Source organism: Mobula birostris, chromosome 9, assembly GCF_030028105.1.
Source record: "Mobula birostris isolate sMobBir1 chromosome 9, sMobBir1.hap1, whole genome shotgun sequence".
Lineage (NCBI taxonomy): Eukaryota > Metazoa > Chordata > Chondrichthyes > Myliobatiformes > Myliobatidae > Mobula > Mobula birostris.
The window spans coordinates 143706982-143725613 of record NC_092378.1 but is presented as its reverse complement, the minus strand read 5'-3'; the positions used below and the strand labels follow the sequence as shown (position 1 = coordinate 143725613).

At 42.2% G+C, this 18632-nt stretch overlaps 1 protein-coding gene and 1 non-coding gene across 2 annotated transcripts in view; both read right to left on the bottom strand.

Annotated features, from left to right (window-relative positions):
- The window catches only part of cacna1ha (calcium channel, voltage-dependent, T type, alpha 1H subunit a), a 510834-nt gene that overhangs the window by 376962 nt on the left and 115240 nt on the right, over positions 1 to 18632 (bottom strand). The window lies entirely within an intron of this gene.
- LOC140203509 (U6 spliceosomal RNA) lies at positions 12208 to 12312 on the bottom strand. Its single transcript, XR_011887380.1, has one exon. It is a non-coding gene; the product is annotated as a U6 spliceosomal RNA (small nuclear RNA).

Genomic DNA, 18632 nt, shown 5'->3' with positions numbered 1-18632 from the left:
ATTTAAAGATGGTATTTGAGCTAAGCCTAGCCACACAGTCATGGGTATCCAGAGAGTAGAGCAGTGGGCTAAGCACACACCCCTGAGGTGCGCCAGTGTTGATCGTCAGTGAGGAGGATATGTTATCACCAATCTGCACAGACTGTGGTCTTCCAGTTAGAAAGCTGAGGATCTAATTGCAGAGGGAGGTACAGAGGCCCAGGTTCTGCAACTTGTCAATCAGGTTGTGGGAATGATGGTATTAAATGCTGAGCTATAGTCGATGAACAGCATCCTGACATAAGTGTTTGTGTTGTCCAGGTGGTCTAAAGCCGTGTGGACAGCCATTGACCTATTGTGGTGAACAATTAGTGATTCGATGGAGTCATAGTCATGGAGCACCACACCACAGAAACAGGCCCTTCAGCTCATCTAGTCCATGTTGAACTGTTATTCTACTTAGTCCCGCACCTGGACAATAACCTCCATGCCCCTCCTATCCATGAACTTATCCAAATTTCCATTATATGTTACAACTGAACTAACATCCATCACTTCTACTGGCAGCTCATTCCATACTCTCACCATCTTCAGTGAAGATTGAAGAAGTTCCTCCTCTGGTTGCCCTTAAATATATCACCTTCCACCTTTAACCAATGGCTACTAGTTCTTATCTCATCCAATAGCAGTGGAAAATCACTGCTTGCACTTACTTTATCTATACCCTTCATGATTTTGTATACCTCTCTTAAATCTCCCACACTCTTCCTACACTCAAGGGAATGAAGCCTTAACCTTCTCAAACTTTCCTCATAACTCCAGTCTTCAAATCCCTGCTATATCCTTACAAACACACAAAACTGATACAATATCCTTGTAGGTTTTCTCTGTACTCTTTCAATCTTATTGACATCTTTCCTGCAGGTAGGTGACCAGAACCACACACAACATTCCAAACTTGGTCTTACCGTCTTATATAATTTCGACACATAGCATCGTAGCTCATGTACTCAATACTTTGATTCATGAAAGCCATGGGCCAAAATCGCTCTTTACAACCCTATCTACATTGAAATTGAAATTCACCACCATCAGTAGCATCTCCGTGACAGGCCACTTCTGAAAGGCAGCACCTTTCGTCAAAGATGCCCATGATCCAGGCCATGCCATCTTTCAGCAGCTGCCACCAGGCAGGAGGTACAGAAGCCTCAATTCCCACACCACCAGGTTCAAATCCTTCAACCATTCGGCTGCTGAATCAAACTACACAACCATAATTACTACCTCAGATTAGCAACATTCTGACCACTTTTACAACACAATGGATTTTTCTTTTGTTGTAATTGTGTTCGTTCTGATAAAGGTTAAGGGCAACCAAAAATCTAATTCAGCATTTTGTATGTTCTCTTATTCACCAGTGATGAGAGTTATTATTGAATCAGAGATGTTTTTATTGCTGCATTTTTAAAGTGAAGTTAATGTGGCTAGGCTGGCAACTCATGCTTTAGGGAGAGTCACAGTTTGTAAGGTTGCTGACACAGCTCAGAATCAGAATCAGATTTAATGTCACTGGCATATGCTAGGAAATTTGTTTTTGCAGCAGCAGTACATTGCAGTGCACAATCATCTTAAAAACTATAAATTACATTAATATATACAGTACTGTACAAAACTCTTTGAGGTGTGTGTGTGTGTGTGTGTGCGCGCGCACGCGCGCACGTGCACTGCACTGTACTGCTGCCACAAAAAAAAACAAATTTCATGACATGTGAGTGTTGATAAACCTGATTCTGATATTTGTCTCTATTGTGGACTGAGAATGGGAAGGGGGCAGGGAGGGGGGGAAAGCATGGTTGGGAAAAGGGGAAGGGAGAGGGAAGGGAGAGGGGAAGGAGCGGGAGGCACCAGAGAGACATTCTGTAACGGTCAATAAACGAATTGTTTGGAATCAAATAAGCCAGGCTGCTATCTCAGGGCTGGCTGTGTCTGCACCTGGGGGGGGGCACTCCTTTTCTGCTACCTGTCCCACACCCCTCCCACGGCACTCCACCCTCGCCATTCCCAACATCCTTCGCGCATGCCAAATTTATAAACTCACTCTCCGCTCCACATTGGCAAATACAGTACTGTGGAAAATCCTTTGGCACCCTAGCTGTATACATGTGCAAGAAGAGAGAAAACAAGTAGTGAGGTAGCGCTCAGGGGTTCATTGTCCGTTCACAAATCTGATGGCAGAAGGGAAGAATCTGTTACTAAAATGCTGTGTGTGTGTGTGTCTTCAGGCTCCTGTATCTCTTTCTCGATGGTAGCAATGAGAAGAGAGCATGTGCTGGGTGATGAGGGTCCTTAAGGATGGGTACCACCTTCTTGAGGCATCATCTTTTGAAGGTGTCCTCAGTGCTGGGGAGGCTGGTGCCCGTGATGAAGCCGGCTGAGTTTACATCATTCTGCACCTTTTTCCGATCCTGTGCAGTGGCCTCTCCATACCAGACGGTGATGCAACCCGTTAGAATGTTCTCCACAACACATCTGTAGAAATTTGCCAGTCTTTGGTGACATTCCAAATCTTCTTACACTCCTGATGAAATATAGCCACTGCGTTGCCTTCTTTTTAATAGTGGCAATATGTGGCCTGGGATAAACCTTCAGAAATATTGACACCCAAGAACTTGAAACTGTTCACCCTTTCCACTGCTGATCTCTCGATGAGTTCTTGTGTGAGTTCCCTCGACTTCCCCTTCCTGAAGTCCACAGTCAGTTCCCTGGTCTTAGTGTCACTGAGTACAAGGTTGATGTTGTGACACTACTCAACCAGCTCATCTACCTCGCTTCTGCATGCTTCCTCACTCTCCGAACTTCTGCCAGTAATAGTTGTTGGCAAATTTATAGATAGCATTTGAGATGGAACAATCATGGATGTAGAGAGAATAGCATAATGGACTAAGGACATACTCTTGAGATGCACCAATGTTGATTGTCAGTGAGTGGATATTATCACTGACTGACTGTAGTCTCCCGTTGAGGAAGTTAAGGATCCAGATGCAGAGGAAGGTACAGAGGCCCAGGTTTTAGAACTTGTTAATTAGAATTGAGGGTTTGAAGCTCTGGTTTCCTTCCACCTCCCTAAAATTGTGTGGGTTGGTGGGTTAATTGACCAATGTACATGGCACCTAATGTATAGATGAGTGGGATTGAATGAGGGGAGAATAAAATAAGATCACGGTAAATGGATGTTTGATTGTCAGTGTGAACTCAATGGGCCAAATGGCCTGTTTCGGTACTATATGACACAGATTATGAATCCTTGCAACCATATGGTTTTCTAGGCCTGAAGATCATGAAATCTGAACCATTTAAATATTTGTTCATTAGTTCCAAGATAACTTTGAAAGTAGAGATTATCGACTAATTGGCTCACTTGCTTTGTTCAAAAATATAACCACTATCAAGATAAAATACTAATTTAATTGCAATCTTTTTAAATTTTTTTTTTGGCATGTGCCTGAGTGTGTGCAAGTCTCTGTGTGTGCGTGCATGCATGTCTGTGCGTGTGTCTGCATGTGCGTGCGTGCATCCGTGATTATGTCTTTTTCAAGGCGCAGAGCAAGAGAGAGACTGTGTGGCACACCACTCCTCACAGACACTTTCGCAGTATTTTTCCCTTTTATTTATGAGGTCCAGTTGCGATCTCGGCACTCAACCCGGCACGGATGGAAAAGCGTACTCGCGAAAGGACCCGACTGGTTTCGAACCCGGGAACCTCCGCTCTCGGGTCCGCCACTGATGTCATTGTGCCACCAGCCAGCCCAGCAATCTTTTTTAAATCGTTTAAATTTTCTATCATCTTAAATGATAATGGGGATGTGTAATATAAATAAGCACAATCCAAATTCTGAAAACAGGCATTCCAGGGTAGCAAGAAATTAATATACCCGATTTATTGACACTTCATAAAAGTGAAGAAAAATGAAGTTGCTTAGGTGCTACACCTGCCCATACACCTCCTTCTTCACTTCTATTCAGGGCCCCAAACAGTCCTTCCAGGTGAGGTAACACTTCACCTGTGAATCTGCTGGGGTCGTCTATTGTGTATTGAGGTGGCAGGTAGTGTATTGGTTAGCACAACGCTCTACAGTACCAGTGACCCGGGTTCAGTTCCCAACACTGCCTGTAAGAAGTTTGTCTGTTCTCCCCGTGAGTGTGTGGGTTTCCTCCGGGTGCTCTGGTTTCCTCCGACATTCCAAAAATGTAAAATTTGTTAAGTTATTTGGTCAATGTACATTGTCCCATGATTAGGCTAGGATTAAATTGGAGGGTTGCTGGGCAGCGTGGCAGAACGGCCTGTTCCATGGTATATGTCAATAAATAAATAAATATTCTTTTTGCTGCAGCCTCTTCATTAGTGAGACCTGTTGCAAATTGGGGGACCGCCTCATTGAGGCCCTTTGCTCCATCCGCCTCAGGCAGGACTTCCCGGTGGCCAAACATCTTAATTCCGATTCTCATTCCCGTTCCAACATGTCAATCCATAGTTTCCTCTTGTGCCAAGATGAGGGCACCCGCAGGGTGGAGGAGTAACATCTGGGTATCCCTAAACCAGATGGCATGAATATATATTTCTCCTTCTGGTGAACAAATTTCACCCCCACCCTTTATTTCACACTCTGACCTTCCACTTCTTCTCACCTGCTGACTACTTAACCCTGGGTTTGCTCCTTCTTCCCTTTCTCCTATTGTCCACTCTCCTCTCCTATCAGATTCTCTCTTCTCCAGCCCTTGACCTTTCTCACCCACTTGGATTCACCAATCACCTTCCAGCTAGCCTCCTTCCCCCCACTTTTTTATTCTGGCATCTTCCCCCTTCCTTCTCAGTCCTGAAGAAGGGTCTTGACCTGAAACGTCGACTCTACTCTTTTCCACAGATGCTGGCTGGCCTGCTGACTTCCTCCAGCAATTTGTGTGTGTTGCTTAAGATTCATCTCTTTTTGCATTTATAGTTCTCTTAGCAATCATTATTGACAAGACCTGCGGGATCTGAGAAACAATACTTCAAATCAGCACTTTCACTCACCTATTTGTCTGTTATTGAATGTTTTAGCAACTTTGAGTTTTCTCAAAAACAAATCAAACAGATGTGAAATACATTCATATCTTAGCCCTGAGTACAGATAATATTTGTTAATGTGGGGCTGCATGGGTTGTTTATAGTTTGACAATCAGGGATCTCTATTAGAACTAACAGCAGCAGAAAATAAATATAAAACTAAATCATGGAGAGAATTCAGAGAAGATTCATTAGAATTACCCTGGGAATGAAAGGGTTAATGGATGAGGAGTGTTTGATGGCTCTGGAGTTTAGAAAAATGAAAGGGGATCTCATTGAAACCTATCAAATATTGAAAGGTCTACATAGTGTGAACATGGAGAGGATGTTTCATATCATGGGGGAATCTCGAACCAGAGGGCACAGCCTCAGAATTCAAGGCAGTCCCTTCAGCACAGAGATTAGCAGGAACTTCTTTAGCAAGAGGGTGGCGAATTTGAGGAATTCATTGCCACAGATGGCTATGGAAGCCAAGTCATTGGGCATATCTGGCATATCTGGCATATCTGCTTTACTGCCGAGTCCCTCCATTAGTCGGGATCGACCGTGGTTGTTGCATCTTAGCTGTCTACATCGATAATGCAGTATAATATGGAGAGCAAGCTGTTGCCCGTGCAACAAGGTCCCTCTCTCTGTGCAGCTGATGAATCCAAAGGAATGGCAAGGGTAGGACTGAATTGAATTCAACGTAGGACCGTCTTTGGGTCTCCAGCTCCAGATTTTTTCCACAGGGTTTACTCCTGAAGTCTTCCTCATGAGTGGGTATAGCTGATAGTGTGAACGTGGAGAGGATATTTCCAATGGTGGAGGAGCCTAAGACAAGAGGACATTGTGTCAGAATAGAGGGACATCCACTTAGAATGGAGATGAGGAGGAATTTCTATAGCCAGAGGGTGGAGAGCCTGGAATTCATTGCCACAGGCAGCTGTGGAGGCCAAGTCATTGGGTATATTTAAGGCAGAGGTTGAGAAGTTCATGATTAGTTATGGCATGAAGGGATAGGGGGAGAAGGCAGGAATTTGGGGCTGAGAGGGAAGATGGATCAATCGTGATGAAATGGCAAAGCAGACTCGATGGGCCAACTGGTCTAATTCTGCTCCTATATCTTACGTTTTTTTTTTACAGTATATTTAAAACAGAGGTTGATGGACCCCTGATTAGTAAGGGAACCAAAGGTTACAGAGGGAATGCAGGAGAGTGGGGTTGAGAGGGATAATAGAACATCCATAATGGAAAGGTGGAGCAGACTCGATGGGCTGAATGGCCCAATGTCTTATGGTCTCATGTTCAATGATTTATAAACTTTGTGAACATCACTGAGGACGTTGATATTGTTTAAAACATCAAGTTGAAATTCGGGTCACTGTGGTGTAATCTTCAGCCAAAGGTCTATTTAGTTACTTCACCTAACTGTAACCAAACATGTCAGATTACTGGAGATAAATGTAGTCTCTCATTAAGTACAAATATATTATTTCAATAATCAGCCTTGCTGCTATATCTCCTGTGGGATGACATAAAAATGAAAAATGTGCTGTTATTAAAAAGAGGTAATAAGAAAGGTTGAAAACATTATGCATTGAAGATTATTTTTCTGCAGCCAAGACCAATAATTAACTGAGTAAAGACATAAACTTTCAATCTACCACAGACTTATTCAAAATTGGAACAAAAAAAAAGAGACGAAAGGCTGATTTATATTAGCAACTCATTCTGCGCCGTTCTGCTGTCAGGACTGAAGAGTTGCAAAATGTTCCACGTCTCAGTTCACTTTTATCTTCTTGATTTCCACAGTCCCCACATAAAGAAAGCAATAGCACATCCAATTCCATTTTTTAATTTAATATTTTTGGATTCCACTTTGTGCTGTCGATGAGAGGCACCGAGTATAAGGAGATGTAATTTTTGGCAAAATCCAAGCCCAGATAAGTTATAGACCTTCTTGGGATTTTATACCAAATTTATTCAAAGTCAAATAAAGTTACTATCAAAGTGTATGTACGTCACCACATACTACCCTGAGATTCATTTTCTTGTGGGCATTCACAGTAGATATAAAGAAACACAATAGAATCAATGAAAATACACACAAAGATGAACAAACAGCCAATGTTCAAAAGTAAATAAACTGTGTGAATACAAAAAAAAACAATAATAATAGCAATAAATAAGTAATAAATAATACTAAGCACCAGTTGTAGAGATATTGAAAGTGAGTCCGTAGGTTGGGCAATCAGTTCAGTGTTGAACTGACTGAAGGTATGCACGTTGGTTCAGGAGCCTGATGGTTGAAGGGTAATAACTCTTCCTTGGAGTTTAGAAGAAAGAGGGGAGACCTCATAGAAACATTTCGAATGTTAAAAGGCATGGACAGAGTGGATGTGGCAAAGTTGTTTCCCATGATGGGGGAGTCTAGTACGAGAGGGCATGACTTAAGGATTGAAGGGCACCCTTTCAGAACAGAAATGCGAAGAAATTTTTTTAGTCAGAGGGTGGCGAATCTATGGAATTTGTTGCCACGGGCAGCAGTGGAGGCCAAGTCATTGGGTGTATTTAAAGCAGAGATTGATAGGTATCTGAGTAGCCAGGGCATCAAAGGTTATGGTGAGAAGGCAGGGGAGTGGGACTAAATAGGAGAAAATGGATCAGCTCATGATAAAATGGCGGAACAGACTCGATGGGCCGAATGGCCTACTTCTGCTCCTTTGTCTTATGGTCTTATGGTCTTATGGTTTTCTTAAACCTGGTGGTGTAGGACCTAAGGTTCCTGCATTTCCTTCCCGATGGCAGCAGCAAGAGGAGAGTATGGCCTGGATGGTAGAGGTCCTTGAGTGATGGCTGCTGGTTTCTTCTGGCAGTGTTACTTGTAGATGTGCTCAGTAGTGGGGAGGGGATTTCCTGTGATGGACTTGGCTATATCCACCACATTTAGCCTGTTTACTGTGCCTCTTTGAAAGCGATTACCAATTGCTAATATTCAACTGAGGATCATTCATTTCAGTTATTTCCCTAAATTAGGCCTGCATAATCTCATTTCAACTGCTGCTTCAACTCTGGCTACTGACTTATCTTAGTGTAACACATAGACTCCAAGAATTTGGTTTGCAATCTAGTTCCTAACATAGAGCACAGATGTAACTGTACAATCGTTTGCAGTGATCGTGGCAAGATATGTCAAACTGAGAATTTTTAATCTTTCTGCCAATACTTAGCAATTTAGTAAAATGACTGTTACAATGCTTAAAAAGTTACTAAGCATTTTATGTCCAAATGTAGACTTCAAACTACAAACTTATTCCACATGCCAAATTAAACACCTCTGTTATTAAAAGTTTTTGACAGCTGACTTCTTTCCAGCCAATTTAATACTTTTTTGAATCTTTAACTGTATCACACAAATGTAGGGTATCCCATCATCATTTGATATTATTAAATTTACAATTCGTAGACATGCAGACTCCCATTATGTCACCATCTTGGCCAGCAGCAGGCATAAAATATTTCCACATTTACACAGAGTGAAACCAACAAAAAAGGCAATTTTGAATGGTTGATACACATACATATTTAAAAACCTTAATTGTGCATTGTCCTTGTTTCCTGTGCTTATTCAAAACAATCTTGTACAGAGATCTATCAATCCAAAGGATTATGAGCATGGTGTTGCAAAGTGACGTGGGAGTATACAATCAGTCATGGCTTTCATGAATGGCAAAATCTGCTCAAGGATGGGAAAATTCCATAATGAACAAATATATATATTTGTCATGAATGTACTTTCTATTCTGGATGTGGACATAGAAGGAGAAAGACTGGAAAAAGTGAACTTTTTTTGATACTTAGAAACTTTTCATTTCATTATTTTTGAAAGCATTTCCGTTTAAGAGAATTTTTCTTACACGTGCCTAAGACTTTTGCACAGTGCTAGACAAAATTATATATATTGGGTGGCAGGGTGGAGATATGTCTCTAGCAAAGGAGATGTAAGGCACTCTTTCCCTTCGCTAGCCTGCAGGTCATCCTTGGGCAAGGTGTACCACCTGCTTGGCTTCCCAATCAGGGTCACGTGACACCGAAGGTGAAGGTGGTGGATGGTTGTATGAGCAGCTGGTGCACATCACAAGTCCTGATTATGCAGGCAGACAATCTCTGAAGAGTATTGATAATGGCTGGGGTCACCCATCTTGTAAAGGCACTGCCCAGAAGAAGGAAATGGCAAACCAGTTCTGTAGAAAACTTTGCCAAGAATCATCATGGTCATGACTACCCACATCATATCACACGTCACATAATGATGATGTTGGTGATGAATACACAAACAAACACACAGTAGATACGAGGAAATCTACAGATGCTGGAAATTCAAGCAATACACAAAAAATGCTGGTGAACACAGCAGGCCAGGCAGCATCTATAGGAAGAGGTACAGTTGACGTTTCGGGCCGAGACCCTTCGTCGATGAAGGGTCTCGGCCCGAAACGTCGACTGCACCTCCTCCCACAGATGCTGCCTGGCCACACAGTAGATATTTGGTTCAGAGCAGCCACTTATCTGAGACAGTAACTCAGATAACCACGCATTACAACAGGGGTATGCAGTGGTTAGCATTCATTTCAAGAGGAGAAGGATATAAAAGCAGGGCTGTAATGTTGAGACTTTATAAAGCGCTGCTGAGGCCTCACTTGGAGTACAGTATTGTGAATAAGAGAAAATCTGCAGACGCTGGAAATGCAAGTAATACACACAAAATGCCAGAGGGGCTCAGCAGGCCAGGCACTCTTTTCCATTGATGCTGCCTGGCTTGCTGAGTTCCTCCGGCATTTTGTGTGTTGGGAGTATTGTGAGCAGTTTTGAACCTCTTATCTTTGAAAGGATGTTTTGAAACTGGAGATGTTTCAAAGAAGATTCACGAAAATGATTCCAGGATTGAATGCCTGATCATATGAAGATCATTGGATGGCTCTGGGCTTGTATTCAATAGAATTCAGAAGAATGAGGGGTGACCTCATTGAAACCTATCAACGATATGAGGCCTTAATAGAGTTAATGTGGAGAGGATGTCTCCTATAGTGGGAGAGTCTAAGACCACAGCCTCAGAATAGAGGGGTGACTTTTTAGAACAGAGATGAAGAGGAATTTCTTTAGCCAGAGAGTGGTGAATCTGTGGAATTCTTTGCCACAAGTGGCTGTGGAGGCCAAGTGTTTATGTATATTTAAGGCAGAGGTAGATAGATTCTTGATTGGTCAGGGCATGAAGGGTTATGGCGGGTGGGGCGAGGCAGGAGATTGGGACTGAGAGGAAAATTGGATCAGCCCTGATTAAATGGTGGAGCAGACTCAATGGGCCAAATGGCCTAATTCTGCTTCTATACCTTATGGTCTGTGGTCAAAGAGCATCTCTGAATGCACAACACATCAAAGCGGATGGCTACAGCAGCAGAAGACCACAAACAAACACGCTGTAGCTAACTTCGTTAGGTTACAAGAGGTACCTAATAAAGTGGCTACTAAGTGTGTATACATAAGGATTGGTTTGAACCTGGCCTGCTGCTCCTACTTGTCACCTGCCCAGATTTCCCTTTCCCTTTCTCAGAGTTAGCAGAGTTATTCTCTGAGATGGAGTAAACACTGATTGGCAAGTAGCTGATGGATTCTGAAATTTTGCCCTCAAGTGCTCCAACAGTCTTTGATAGGTCATATATTTCAGCACTATGGTTAAATTTTCTGACACTATAAAAAATAATGAGGAACATTATTAAAGTCACTGCTTAACTATAGTTTTACAGGGTCAGCACCCGCAGGTAAATGAAAGGAGTTGTTAAACATACGTCATGTCTTCATGGTGCAAAGTGAGGAAGTGAATGCAAACTGCACCCTGCTCCTCTCTGCAGCTATCAAGGCTCCACAGCTGGACATGGTGCAGTACGATAGGCAATACAGTTCATAGAAACATAGAAAACCTACAGCACAACACAGGCCCTTCGGCCCACAAAGCTGTGCTGAACATGTCCCTACTTTAGAAATTACTTAGGGTTACATATAGCCCTCTATTTTTCTAAGCTCCATGTACCTGTGCAGGAGTCTCTTAAAAGACCCTATCGTATCCGCCTCCACCACCGTCGCTGGCAGCCAATTCCACACACTCACCACTCTGCATAAAAAAACAGACCTTTGACATCTCCTCTGTACCTACTTCCAAGCACTTTAAAACTGTGCCCTCTTGTGTTAGCTATTTCAGCCCTGGGAAAAAGCCTCTGACTAACCACACAATCAATGCCTCTCATTATCTTATACACCTCTATCAGGTCACCTCTCATCCTCCGTCATTCCAAGGAGAAAAGGCCAAGTTCACTCAACCTATTCTCATAAGGCATGCTCCCCAATCCAGGCAACATCCTTGTAAATTTCGTCTGCACCCTTTCTATGGTTTCCACATCCTTCCTGCAGTGAGGCGACCAGAATTGAGCACAGTACTCCAAGTGGGGTCTGACCAGGGTCCTATAGAGCTGCAACATTACCTCTCGGCTCCTAAATTCAATCCCACAATTGATGAAGGCCAATGCACCGTATGCTTTCTTAACCACAGAGCCAACCTGCGCAGCTGCTTTCTGTGTCCTATGTACTTGGACCCTAAGATCCCTTTAATCCTACACACTGACAAAAGTCTTACCATTAATACTATATTCTGCCATCATATTTGACCTACCAAAATGAACCACCTCACATTTATCTTGGTTGAACTCCATCTGCCACTTCTCGGCCCAGATTTGCATCCTATCAGTGTCCCGCTGTAACCTCTGACAGCCCTCCACACTATTTACAACACTCCCAACCTTTGTGTCATCAGCAAATTTACTAACCCATCCCTCCACTTCCTCATACAGGTCATTTATAAAAATCACACAGAGTAGGGGTCCGAGAACAGATCCCTGAGGCACACCACTAGTCACCTATCTCCATGCAGAATATGACCCATCTACAACCACTCTTTGCCTTCTGTGGGCAAGCCCATTCTGGATCCACAAAGCAATGTCCCCTTGGATCCCATGCCTCCTTACTTTCTCAATAAGCCTTGCATGGGGTACCTTTTCAAATGCCTTACTGAAATCCATATATACTACATCTACTGCTCTACCTTCATCAACGTGTTTCGTCACATCCTCTTGCACAGGGGCCATGCTAATCTTCTCTGTATCATTCCAATTTTAGTATATGTGCTGCCAAAGCAAGTTCAAAATAAACCTATTATCAAAGCCTGTATGTGTCACCATTTGTGAGATTTGTTTTCTTGCAGGCATTCACAATAGAACATAGAAATGCAATGCAAGGTAAGGACGTCTGTTAGTCAGGGTTGACCATGGATGTCGTGTCCTAGTTGTCTGTGTCAAAGTCAACGTGCAAGCTGTGGCAGTAAGATACCGAGAGCAGGCTCCCCCTCTCTATGCAGAACAGAACTGGCCCTTCCAGCCTAACGAGCTCAGAAACACACCTATTTAACACCACCCCCATCATAGGTCAATTTACAATAACAAATTAACTGACTAACTGGTACGTCTTTGGGCTGTGGGAGGAAACTGGAGCATGACACTCCTACCTCTGGTTCGAGATGTTCCCACAAGAGGAAACATCCTCTCCACATCTTTCATGTCAGAATCTTAGATATTTCATTAAGAATCTCTCTCATTCTTTTAAAATCCAGATGGTAGACATCCAGCCTGCTTGATCTTTTGTTGAAAGATAAAAAATTCATCCCAGCAATAAATTTAATGAACTTCCTTTGCACTGTCTCCATGATAAGAATATCTTTACTTAAGTAAAGCGAGCAATGCTGTGTCTCACTCCAATGGTGATCTCATCAATTCTCCATCTATCTTTCAATAAATCCAAAATTCCCATTTTCCTCCCTAATTGCTTGCTGTACCTACACATTAACTTCATGTTTCTTGTTTAAGAACAATCAGATCCTCCGAGCATTAGCCTTGATCAACTAAATAAATTTCTGTTCTTCCTTTATTTCCAAGTGGATAATCTTGCATTCCTCCAAGTTGTACCATATTAGGCGTCTATCTTCACCGCCTCCACCCCACCCCACCTCCGAACCAGTCTTTTCCTCCTTGCAAACTTACTGTTCAAAGTTCATAGTATATGCATTATCAAGATACAGATATGTCACCATTTTCTTGCAGGCATTCATGGTAAGTACAAAGAAACACAATAGAATCAATGAAAAACTACACACAAAGATGGACAAACAACTCGTGCATAGAAAATAAATTGCAAACGCTAGTTAGATAAATATAGATAGAGAAAGAAGAGATATATATATATATGAGAGAGAGAGAGAGAGATAGATAAATACATAAATAAATAGCATTGAAAACATCAGTAGTACAGTCATTGAAATGAGTCCAAAGGTCATGGAATCAGTTCAGTGTTGAGGTGAGTGAAGTTATCCACACTGGGTCAGAAACCTGATGGTTGAAGGGTAATAACTGTTCCTGAATCTGGTGGAGTGGGACCTAAGGCTCCTGTACCTCCTCCTCGACGGCAGCAGTGAAAAGAGAGCATGGCCTGTTTTATTTCCATTACTTAATTTCCCACTTATCTTTGTATCTGTGATTCAGAAATAGCTCCTTGCCCTCTGCCATCAGATTTCTGAATAGTCCATGAATCTATGAAAATTACCTTTTAGTTTTACACTGTTTAGTTTCATAATTTTATGTCTTTGCGCTCTATTGCTGCTGCAAAACAATGAATTTCCTGCCATCTAAGTCGGTAATAATAAATCGGATTCTGAAAGCTGAATATATTTCACTTGGACCTCTCATCTGAGTCACAAACAAAAGCTTGTAAATGCTGAGATCTCCACATTGATCTATGCGGCAAACTCCTCATCACTACTTCACAACCTCAAACTGATCATCTATCTATGCAGCCCAGTGTACTGCATTCAGTGTTCACAATGTGCTCTCCTTGGCCTTGCAGAAAAAAAATAACAGACTGGGTGAATATTTGGAGGAAAACCTGAGTTTAGTCTATAGAGACAGGCTTGAGCTTTCTCTTGCCCATCATTTTCATTCTCCATTGCACTCAAACATATTGGTCTAATACGGTCTTCTGTCTTGTTTACAATAAAGCACAATGCAAGCTTGAGGAACATTGTCTTCCATTTAGGCAAACTGGGCTCACTACAGAACTCTACAACTTAGGGTAACTTGATTTCTCTGTCTGTATTAGCAACACAAGGTAATGGGGTGGTTAAGAATGCATATGATGTGTTGGCCTTCATTAGTCTGGGGATTCAGTTCAAGAGTTGTGAGGTAATGTTGCAGGTCTATAAAACTCTGGTTGGACCACACTTGGAGTATTGTGCTCATTTCTGGCCTCCTCATTATAGGAAGGATGTGGAAGCTTTAGAGAGGGTGCAGAGAAGATTTACCAGGTTGCTGCCTGGACTAGAGAGCATGTCTTATGAGGACAGGTTGACTGAGCTTGGGTTTTTCTCATTGGAGCAAAAGAGGATAGGGGTGACTTGATAAAAGTGTATGAGGTGATAGGAGGCATAGAATGGGCAGCCAGTGACTTTTTCCAGAATGGAAATGGTCATTACAGGAGTGCACAAATTGAAGGTGATTGGAGGGGGATGGCAGAGGTAAGTTTTTTTTTACACAGAACGGAAAATCCTGCAAAAAGTAGTGGATAAAGCTCAGCCTATCATGGGTAAAGCCCTCCCCAATAATGAGCATATCGACACAGAGCGCTGAATCAGGAAAGCAGCATCCATCATCAGGGACCCCCACCGCCTAGGTCATGCCCTCTTCGCACTGCTGTAATCAGGAAAAAGGTACAGGAGCCTTAAGACTCACACTACCAGGTTCAGGAACAGTTCCAGCCCCTCAACCATCAGGCTCTTGAAGCAAAGCAGATAACTTCAACTTCACCTGCCCCATCATTGAAACGTTCCCACAACCAATGGACTCACTTTTAAGGACTCTTCATCTCATCTCCTTTTTACTTCTTTTTGTATGTGCAGTTTGTTGCTTTACACACTGGTTGAAAGCTCACGTTGGTGCAGTCTTTCATTGATTCTGTTACTGTTATTATTCTATCATGGATTTATTGAGTATGCCCACAAGAAAATGAACCTCAGGGTTGTATATGGTGACAATAAATTTACTTTGAACTTTGAAATCCACTGCCCGGCATGGTGGTAAAGGCAGATACATATATCAAGGGCGACCAAGAAACTCTGAGATAGGCACGTGGATTATGAAAAAATGGAGGGCTATGTAGGAGGGAAGGATTAGTTTGACTCTATAGTAAGTTAGAAGATCATGAGCCAAACGCCCTGTAGTGAGCTGTAATATTCTATGTCTGTGTCCGATCCTGAGTCAGCATATTTATTGTTTCACCCCCCTCACTTCTTTTTCTCTCTGGAAGTGGAGGGTGTTCCATTCAGACCTGCTGGGCAGGTGACCTTGCTCAGCATTTTGCAACTTCTTCATTCTTTTGTCTGCATTCTAACCTATCGATTTTAGCTTACCCCCACAGTTACCCTGGCTTATTCCTGTCAGAAACAACCCCTTCCATCCCCTCGTCTTTGCTGTAGCTTAACGAGCTTCTTCTGCGTCTTTCCCAGGTCTTCAATTTGAAACATTCACCCTGTTTCTCTTCCCACAGATAAGGCCTGGCCTGCAGAGTATTTCCAGCATTGTCTGCTCTTATTTTAGGTTTCCAGCTGCAGCTTGTTATTTTATTTTTGTTTTCCCTCATCTATTCTAGTAACCAGAGCCTTTAACTTTTATTTTATACCTCATCAAATACATTTTTGGACACCTACATACAATTTCACCGATTTCTACCTTTAACCATGCCTTGGATTGTTATTGCCTTGTCGATTATCCTTCCTATGCTTGTTTATACTTTATATAAACACTTGCACTCATATAATCGTTCAGTGAGTTTTTCAGTGGTTTCAGTTGCCTCTATATTTTTCTGGAATCTTCTTGGTTTCAGTGGTGGGTGTCACACTACTTAAATCTGACTATTTAACTAGTTAACTGCTGTCTGTTGGAATTTCAACAGAATCCATGGTTTGGTACAAGAAGACCAAACCACCTTTGTTTGATCTTCTCCTTAGACCCTCTTCTTCTGCTCTTTTTTCCCCCCCTTTGTTTCTCACCGTGCTTCTCCCCTGATTTCCTTTGGCTTTGTAACACTTTATAAAATGAATGGAATGGTGGAGCAGACTCGATTGGCTGAATGGCCTAATTCTGCCCCTATGCCTTATGGTCCTATGGATCTTAAGCAACAAGTTTTATAACTCCGCCACGGACGGCCCCAAGCATGATGGTGAAAGGAGGAGAGTTAGAGCGATAGAAATGCCAATAGAAGCTCCAAAGACCTTATTCCTGGGAGAAGAAGGATCTTTGTCTAGAACAGGGGTTCCCAACCTGGGTTCCATGGGCCTCTCAGTTAATGGTAGGGGCCCATGGCATAAAAAAGGTTGGGAAAGATGCATGAAGTCCAGTGGTAAAAGCGGAAACCACAGGGCTGATCAGCTATCTATCGGGCCAGGACTAGGGACTCTGGTGAGCTGCTGTCCCCAGTAGGGGTGATGGACTGAAGAAGGTCAAGTTTTATGCCTCATTTTTAACTTCCAAAAAATGATCAGGATCTAACACATGAAGTTACGTCCTCAAACGTCACTAATAAATTTACCCCAAACAGCTTTACAGCACAATCATGTCGACTCTGTCTCTCTAAGTGTACTCTTCCTACTCCCGATGTTGCATGGCAGGCTAAGTGAATTATAGTTCCCTGTTTTTTCTCTCCATTCTTTCTGGAATTGTAAAAAGATAAAGATTATAGATTAAAAGTGATTTCATTAAATTAATGTGGCATATTTAACTACCAACTCAACTATCTGCCCCTTCTACATGGATGGTTGAAGTCAAATGTTAGCTTCTGCTGTCTTGTCCAAGTATGAAATGACATTAGATCAGTATATATAAAGAATAACAGAAGAAAGTCTCCCCTCCTCTCGTCAAATTACTTCAGTTTGATTCTTGTCCTGTAAACAAAGTCAATCAATGTAAGTCACTGCCAGCTGGTACATATCAACTATTATAAAGAAAAAAAGTATTTAATTAAGATGTAATTAAGCAAGACGGCAGGAATGGCAGCTGAAGGCACTTACAATTTTTTTTCAGGTACATTGAAAATTAAACTACTTTTCTTCTTCCAAGTTTCCAAAACAAGCAAAAACAAAAAGCCTCATTTGTTCATGTCTCTCCATCCATAAAAGGAGACTTGTCCTTTTATTTAGTTCTGCTTTAGATACCATGGTCATTCCAAAATGTTTCGGTAATGGGTAGTACAACTGAACAAAGACACACAGGAATGGTAGTTGCCTGGTCTTAGTAGAACATTGCAACCATTTCACAGCTTTTTTTGTGTATACTTTCACCGATAAGAAATACAAATAATAAAATTTATGACAACAAACTTAACATTATTGGCAAGAAGTGTTGAAACTTTGCTTGCCAATGTATTCTATTCCTTTGCTGTTGGGCTGTTGTACTTGAAGCACTTACAAACCATGGTTACAAGAATCTTTAGCGATTCAGACACAAAAAGCTGGAGGAACTCGGCAGGCCAGGCAGCATCTATGGAAAAGAGTAAACAGTCGACATTTCAGGCCAAGACCCTTCATCAGGACCGAAGGGGAAAGGGGGGAGATGCCTGAACAAAAAGGTGGGGGTGGGGGGAAGAGGCTTGCTGGAAGGTGATAGGTGAAGGCAGGTGGGTGGGAAAGGTCAAGGACTGGAGAAGAAAGAATCTGCTAGGAGAGGAGAGTGAACCATAGAGAAAGGGAAGCAAGGGACCCACGGGAAGTGATAGGCCGGTGAGAAGAAGTGGAAGGTCAGAGTGGCGAATAGAGGAAGGGAGGGAGAACTTACTTGCACTCAGATGCTGAAGTAAATTTTTCATTATTGCAGCATTCTTACTCTCCGCTAGATTACGAACACATTTTTCAAAGCAAGTCACTGCTTCGATCAGGCCTCCATTTCAATGTTATTCTAGACCTCCTTTTTCCCAGCTGAAACAGTGCATGTAAGTGAAAAATTATTGAACACCTCACATGTCCAAAATCAGCTCAGCAGTTGTTTCAAAGCTCCAAATCCTCTTGACGCTCAAACCTAACAAATGTCTTCGTGTGATTGTAAAGTTACATATTCAAATAATGGTCTTGGAGGGACCATGCGAATTTTCTTCTGTTATTTATTATTAAAAATGTAACACCAACTCTCACATCTAAGTTTTGACGGAGATATACAGAGGAGATGTAGGAATGACATTTTCCTTGGCTTGGGAGGGAGAGATGTAGAAACAGGAGGCATTGTCTCAAACTATGGAGTAATACACTCAGGACTGAGATGAGGAGAAATTTCTTCACTCAGAGAGTGGTGAACATGTGGAACTCAATCCCACAGAAGGATATGGAGGTGAGGTCATTGAACATGCTTAGAAAGGACGTAGATAAATA